The sequence below is a fragment of the Notamacropus eugenii genome, chromosome 3 (assembly GCF_028372415.1).
Source record: "Notamacropus eugenii isolate mMacEug1 chromosome 3, mMacEug1.pri_v2, whole genome shotgun sequence".
Taxonomy (NCBI): Eukaryota; Metazoa; Chordata; class Mammalia; order Diprotodontia; family Macropodidae; genus Notamacropus; species Notamacropus eugenii.
In genome coordinates this window covers 487,385,554-487,393,525 of record NC_092874.1, presented here as the reverse complement: position 1 = coordinate 487,393,525, position 7,972 = coordinate 487,385,554, and positions in this window count along the sequence as shown.

The following is a 7,972-nucleotide window of genomic DNA, read 5'->3' as shown; positions in this document are numbered from 1 at the left end:
CAATGAGTCTCTGAATAGTACAGAACCAAGGGTAGATCCTTGGGGGCACTTGAGGAGATCTTTCTCCAAACTGACATTGAACCATGAATAACCGTTGTTTGTTTCTATTTGTTCAGCCACTTTCCCATCCAATGCATCAGGACCCGTCTGCCTATCTTATTCATGAGGATAACATGAAAGATTTGGTTAAAGCTTTCCTAGAATCTAGAAATAGTATGTCTTCGTCATTCCCCTGCTCTATCAGATTCATTATCTGATCAAAGAAGATGAGTAGTAGTACAGTGGTTAGAGTACCACACTTGAAGTCTGAAGACCTGGCTCTTCAGTCACTTAAGCTCTTAGGGCCTAATTTTCCCCATCTATAAAACTGGATTAATAATATTTGCACTACATACTTCAAGCACTTACTGGCACTTTGCAAACCTTTAAGTGTCAGATAAGTTTGAAGTTTTTTAAGAAAAGAAAATAAGCTTACTCTGGGATGACTGGCTGTTGATAAAGCCCTGTTGACTCATGATCACTCCTTCCTTTTCTAAATGCTCACAAATCACCCCTTCAATTACATATTCCCAAATTTCACCAGGCTCAATCAACTTCTAGATTTTCTAGATCTTGTCTTTTTTTTCTTTGACAATCAGGATACTACTATTTGCCCTTCTCATGTCTATCAGTTCTCCTCCCATCCACCAAGATCTTGGAACTGTCACCACTAGAAGTTCAACAAGCATATCCACCTGCCAGTCCCTCAGTGACTGGAATTCATTCAGGACAGTTAAATACTGTCTTTGCCTTTCACTGACCATGAGAAGCTATTCCATTGTCTATTTTTAGTCTGTTCTCAATCTAAAGACCATTCTCTCAGAAGAAAAAAAAAACGGAAAATAAAGGTGAGTGGCTCGGTTACTTTTAAAAAAATGCTTATTTCCTCTCTTCATTTATTCCTTAATCTAGTACCTTAGTATTCAATACACACAAAGAACCCAGCTAGTGACATAAGGACCTACATTTCACAGAAAACTGTTGAGAAAAATGAATAGTGGAATGGAAGAAATTAGATCTCGAACAATTTTTCACACTAAGGTACATACTAATAGCTCCAAATAGATATGTGAGATAGATATAAAAGGTTACATAGTAAACACATTAGAACATCATGGAGAAAAGTACCCATCAGATCTACAGTTAAGAGAAATATCCAAGGAATAGAGAAGATCATAGAAGAGAAAATGTATAACATTGAATACATAAAATTTTTAAAAAGTTTTTGCACAAACCAATCCAATAAATCAAGATTAAAAGGAAAATAATTAACTGGGAACAAAAATACTTGCATCAAGTTTCTCTGAGAAGATCTTATTTCCAAGATATATAGATAATTGATGGAAATATATGAGTAAAAACCATTCTGCAACTGATAACTGGTCACAGGATATGAATTGCAGTTTTTGATGGAGGAAATCTAGCAAATCTATATAGTCACATCAAAACAAAGGACCAAATCATTACTAATTAGAGAAATGAAAATTAAACAAAATTTGAAATTCTACCAGATACGCATCAGATTGGAAAAGCTGACAAAAAAGGAAATTAAGAAATGTTGTAAAGCTCTTAGCACATTTTTGGCCACATTGTAAATGCTTAAGAAAGTATTTTTTATTACATTCAATCCATTCTCCTCTCAGACAATTTCCACTGCTTGTGCCTACTCCCTTTTGCAAGCAATTTAAGCCCAATTCACCCAAAGACAATTTTACTTGAATAAAGGATTATTATGTCATAGGATAGCAGATTTGGAGACAGAGGGAACTTAAGAGCTCACTCAATTCAGCACTTCATTTTATAGTTGAGAAAACTTTGTTTTTCAGTAAACAAATAATAATAAATTGAACATCAAGTAGCTATTCCTCCTGGTCACTTACAGACCCTGGGCGCAAACCCTTTTCACTGAGACTCCTCTGAGAACGTAACCTAGTAAGAGAACATCCCCTGTCTCACTCCATATTGTCCTTTCTTACTCGGATGTCTAGGGTGTAATCTGCACCCAACTCTTGCCCTTTCCTAGCCCTCCCATCCACAGGCAGCCACACCTTCCTGTATTGGCTTCTCCTGGGCATAGCTCATCTACTGACTTGGAACTTCTTGGGCAACTGCAACATTATTGGGAAAAGTCCCAGAGCTCCTCACCTATTCTGGTCTCCAGGGAGCACTTTTCCACGCCAAGCTCACCACCTTAGCAATGTGGTCCCCAATCAGAGATGGTTCTCATTTGGAGATCTCTTCCCTAGCTCTGGACACATAGACTTGCCCAGGGAAAGGTGTCTCTTCATAAAATCTCATTTATAGCCCAGTTTCTGTCCTGGCACAGAGTATCAAGCTTCCTGTCCACTCTCTATACATGTTCATTGAGTGAAGGCACCTTTCAACAGAACCATATGGGAAAAGTCAAGAGCAAAGCTGATGCCCAGGGAAGGTAGGTGGGTCTCTTCAATGAAGGGTCCCAGGCAGAGAGGCAGAAACCATTGAGGGGAGGGACAGGGAAGAAGATGAAGATGATGAAAGAGAATAGAGTGAATTCAATTCAGGCTTGGATTGAGGGACTGCTGTCACCTGGCTGGAAAGGAAGCACATGAAGAGTGGAAGAAATGAAATGTCTGCAGACTCTCCTTTCTAAATTCCTCTTCCTAAATCTGGGATTGTTTTCTTGGAGGGCCCCATTTTCTGTCCACATTCCCCAAGGTGCCAGTTCAGTGTCCACAAGAGGATCCACCAATGTCCCTGGTCGGCTCCCGGCATCTGAGCAGACGGCATAAATAAATAAAGATATTCTCACTCCTGTAGTGTCCTGTGAAGGACAGATCCCTTCTTGGGCTTGATTGCCCTGCCTTCAGTGGTCTAGTCAGTGATAAGTTAGTTTTATTACTTAAATGATGGTCATAATGATAGTTAACTTTATAGAGGATAATGATAGCAATGAAACAACACTCCCAATTCTGAGGATGTAGCCAGCGCATTCCTTAAAATAAAATATCACTGTGTATATTGTTAAACACTTTTATTAATAATCACAAAAAGAACAGACAAATGAATTGAGAATTAAACTAAAAATGCTAGAAAACCAGTTTTAAGTGATTAAACACTAAAGTAGATATTTTGAAAAATGAATAAGAGATTAACAAAGTTGAAAAAAAGTTGAATTAACAAATAAGACAGATAAGTTTTTTGAAGAAAAAATGGATAAACCATTACCTAATTTGAATAAAAAGAAGAAAACCAAGTTATCAGTTTTAAAAATGAAAAGGAGACTTCACAACCAATGAAAGAGACATAAAATATATTACAGAAACTATTTTGCTGAGCTATAGTACATCAACAAAATCAATAACTTAGATGAAATAAATTAATCCATACAAATATACACAATATCCATATTAATAGGACAAGAAATGAAAAAGATAAATAATTTCAGAGGAAGAGAGCCATTCATGAATGCCCAACAGCCTCCGTCTGTCTCTCAGCTCTGGGCATTTTCACGGGCTGTCCCTAATGCCTGGAGTACTCTCCCTCCTCAACTCTGCCAACTGGTTTCCCTGTTCCCCTGAAGTCCCAAACAAAATACCCAGCCCCTCTTAATTCTGGCACCTTCCCTCTGTTAATTATCTCCTATTTATCCAGTGTATATCTTGTTTGTAAACATTTATTTGTTGTGTCTTCCATTAGATTGTAAGCTCCTTGAGGGCAGGGACTATCTTTTGCTTTTTTTGAATCCACCAAACTTAGAATAGTGCCTGGCACATAGTAGGCATTTAATGAATGTTTGTTGATTGATTTTTTTGATCATTAGATAGATGACAAAAATGGATATGTAAGCTTAAAGATATATGTGTATATTAAAATGCACTAGAAAACTCTGAGCAAACAAAAAGGAATGATAAAATGACTTCTAACTGTAAGAAGGTCATCAGTGATATTTAGGAGAGCTACCTCATGACAGTGTTGGACATACAAATCAGGTTGTGCAACTGTGAAGACTTGAGTGGGTCTGGAGAAAGCAGAAGTAACTAACAGAGCCTGCTCTTTCTAAAGTTGGGCAGGAAAAGGAGAAGAGATAAAAGGCTACAAAGAGCTTGGTGGATGAATGAGGGTCCAAGAAAGATTTGAGAGTATCAGATATGTGAGCCGGCTTTCAGATTGAGAGCAAGGAGCCAGAAGACAGAGGGAGACCTATAGGGGGGGAAGGGAGGGAGGCAGTGAATAGTCTGAGGTCAAGGAGCAGACAGCAGAGGAGGAGAATTGAAGGGAATCATGGGAGATGACGTTTCTCAAGGTGCCTTGCGTACACAAGTTCAATCTGTCATCATACAAACCCATGAAGGAGACAACCATGGGTATTATCACGACAGCTGTGCTGCTGAGAAAGTTGAGATTTAGCAAGTTGGTGACATGATCTCCAAAGGATCAAAGAAGGAACTCAAACTCAATCACTCCTGACTCCACTGCCAGAATCCTTTCCACATCAGCCCCAGTGTGAGGTTAGCTTTGGTGAAGAGGCCATTTCATCATCTTACACCAGAGGGAAGCACTGCAGAACCTTCCCAGGATAAAAGCGCTAGAGGAGGCCAAGTGAGAATTCATGTGAATTGGCCTCAATCTTCTCGTGAAACCAAGGGACAGATGGAAGTCCCCTGAAAGTGAAACAGGTGGAGCACCTGGAGCATAAGGAGAGAGAAGAGCCAAACAAATGAAAGTGATTCTCAGTCCTAGCTAATCACCTTAGTTCTTTAACAGGATTAAGTAAGTAATTATCTGTCAGCCTGTGCCATCTGTGACATCCTGCATCCCTGACAGCTGACATAATGCCAGACTGGTCAAGTCCAAGAATTTCTAATACCTAAGACTTCACCCATGGAGATCCTGAACATATTGACACATCTCTTAAAGATGCATGTAGCTGGCCCCTCTTGCTGACTGGATGAGGAGGTGGGGAAGTCAGTAATGGGTGACTGTCTGGGGAAACTTTTATCCAAAGTGTGAGAATACTAGCTGAGTTAGATGAATTCTAAATGAGTCACTTCACCTAGAGTGTTTTCCTAGGAGAAAAGATCATGACTGTCAGTGGCCAGCTTGTTAGGAGTAACTGGCACTTAGCCCCTAAAATCTGTCTTCCTGATGGTGCAGTCCCCTACTAATATATGTCGTGATGTGTTGTTTATAGCTGCTACTGCTGTGTCCACCCTCCAGCTATTGACCAGGCCCATAGACTCCTCAGTCTGTGAGTTCCCTACGGAAGGCAGAAGCTTTAACGAGGAAGCTACACAGAGCTCCTTCCAGTTTGCCATAAATGACAAGCTCCTGTGGTGACATGGAGCAACAATCCAATTGTGTGTGTACATCATGCTATGCTAGACAATGGGGCCACAAACATCAAACACAGTGCAGGCCCTTCCTTTGGGGTGATTCTATGCTTATGAGGTAAGGGGTATGACATGCACCCATGTAATGATAAAACAAGGCAGAGAATGGCTGAGTAAAAGAGAGATATGGCCAAGAGTGAAAGACTTTCATCTGAGGGAGTCAGGGAAGGGGTCATGAAGGAGCTAATTCCAGAGCTGTGCTTTAAGGAAAGAAAGAGGAGGGTATGCAATCCAAGAACAGTGGACCACCTATAGAAAACACAGAAGCAAAGGTGTAAGTTCATGGAATAGATAGCTCCTAATCCATTCTGGCTGGGATTTAGAATACATGATAGATTGGACAAAAGATGGAGGGCTGGAAAATCCAGGTGGTGGAGAGAATACAATAGGGAGTTACAGAAGATTGGGGGGGAGGAAAGTGACACGGGTTTACCTGAGAAAGACTATTCTCAGCTTTGTGTGAATGATGGATTGGAAAGCAGAAAGGCTGGATTCGGGGAAACCAGTACATTAGAATAGTCCAAGGGCAGAGCCAAGATGGTAGAGTGAGAGCAATTACCTAAGCTCTTAGACAAATTCCTTCAGATACCTCTAAAAAGAGAATCTCATTGGATTTCGGGGGGGCAGAATTCAATAGGAGATAGACTGAGGCAGATTCATAGCCCAGAACAGACTGGAAGGTGAACAAGAAGGATCTGTTCCGCGGAGCTGGAGAAGTACTCAGCACACAGCACAAAGGCTGTACCAGCATGTCCCCGCCACAGCAGGGCCAAGTAGGAAGCCCCGGGGAAGTCTGAGGCAGCAGCTGTACTGCAGAATCTTGGGCATATCAGCCCAGGGTGGGAGTTCAGAGGAATCTAGTGAGTGAGGGTCACGGAGCCCCAGGTATCTATAGCAGCTGTTCCTGGGACTATCAGCCCATAAATTAAATGTCTGTAAGTCACCTACTTGAACTTCTGGGAGTCAAAATGGCAGAGTGATTGGTAAATGCTCTCTCCCCCTCCCCTTGTTGGTCTTGAAAGAGCCATAAAATATTTCCCCAGAAAATTCCTGCCACAGTGGGAACAGCAGAAGGAACAAACAGCCTTTTAGCACATGAGGCTGGGAAAATCGCTAAGGAGGATCCCTCTGCTGTGGCTGAAGAGGATCAGTATGGGACAGACCCACCTCAGCAAACTGGGAGGAGATCCGGAGCCCCAGGGGGAGTAGAGCAAGCAACTGCTAACACCAGGACCCCAGGCATGCCTCAGCACCACAGGAGAATTGGGAAGACACTAGGGCAGCTGGGATCACCAACCTCTGAGCTTGCCTATGCTCTAGCTCAGCAGAGGAGACCTCCTGTGGCCAGACCACTCCCTCCCCTACACTTAACAAGCAAGTTCCAGGGTAAAACCTGGGAAAACACAAAAAGACTTCAACTGGCCTCTGCTTTCTGACACCAGCCAGCTCAACAGCCAGGTAAGCTGCAGCACTTTAGCTTCTAGCTGAAAGAACCAGAGGCCACAATACACAAAGCTTCAAGTTCAAGGTACGAGACCTGTGGGACAGAGCCTCTTGTGACCTAGAAGTAGAGATCTACTTTAAAAGTCAGGAAAAGGGTGTCTATCATCATCATGAGTAAGAAGCAAAACAGAAAAGAAAAGACCATAGAATCTCTCTAAGGGGACAAGGACCAAAACATGAGTACCAAAGAAGTCAGCATTGAAGCTGTTCTCCCATCTGAAACTACAGAAGGGACTATGAACTGGTCGCAAGCACAAACAGCACTCTTGGAAGAGCTGAAGAAGGATTTTAAAAGTCAGATTAGAAAAATTGAAGAAAAAGTGGCCAATTATTTTAAAAGTATGAAAAAAATTCACTGAAGAGAACAGCTCCTTAAAAAGAAAAATTGGACAAATGGAAAAGGAAGCACAAAATTTAATTGGGGAAATTGAACAAATGGAAAAAGAAGTGCAAAAAGTAACTGGAGAAAAAACTCCTTAAAAGAAATAATTGGACAGATGGCAAAAGGAGTTGCAAAAGTTAACTGGAGAAAACAACTTGATAAAAATTAGAATTGGGCAAGTAGAAGCTCATGACTCTATGAGACATCAAGAATAAGTCAAAAAGAATCTAAAAAATGAAAAGATAGAAGAAAATGTAAAATATCTAATTGGAAAAACAACTGAGCTGGAAAATAGATCCAGGAGACAAAAATCTAAGAATTATTGGCCGATCAAAAAGTCATGATGAAAAAGACAATATCTTCCAAGAAATCATCAAGGAAAACCTTTCAGAAGTACTGGTACAGATGCCAGAATGTGAATTAGTCATCCAAAGAATTCACCGTTCACCTCCAGAAAGGGATCCCAACTAAAAACACCAAGGAATATCATTGCCAAAGCCAGAAAGAACTCATTCAAATATTGAGGAGCTGCAGTCAGGATCACACAGGACCTTGCAGCGTCTACATTAAAAGACTGAAGCAATTGGAATATGGTATTCTGTAAGGCAAAGGAGCTGGGACTACAACCAAGGATCAATTACCCAGCAAAGTTGAGCATAATATTTCAGGCAAGGAG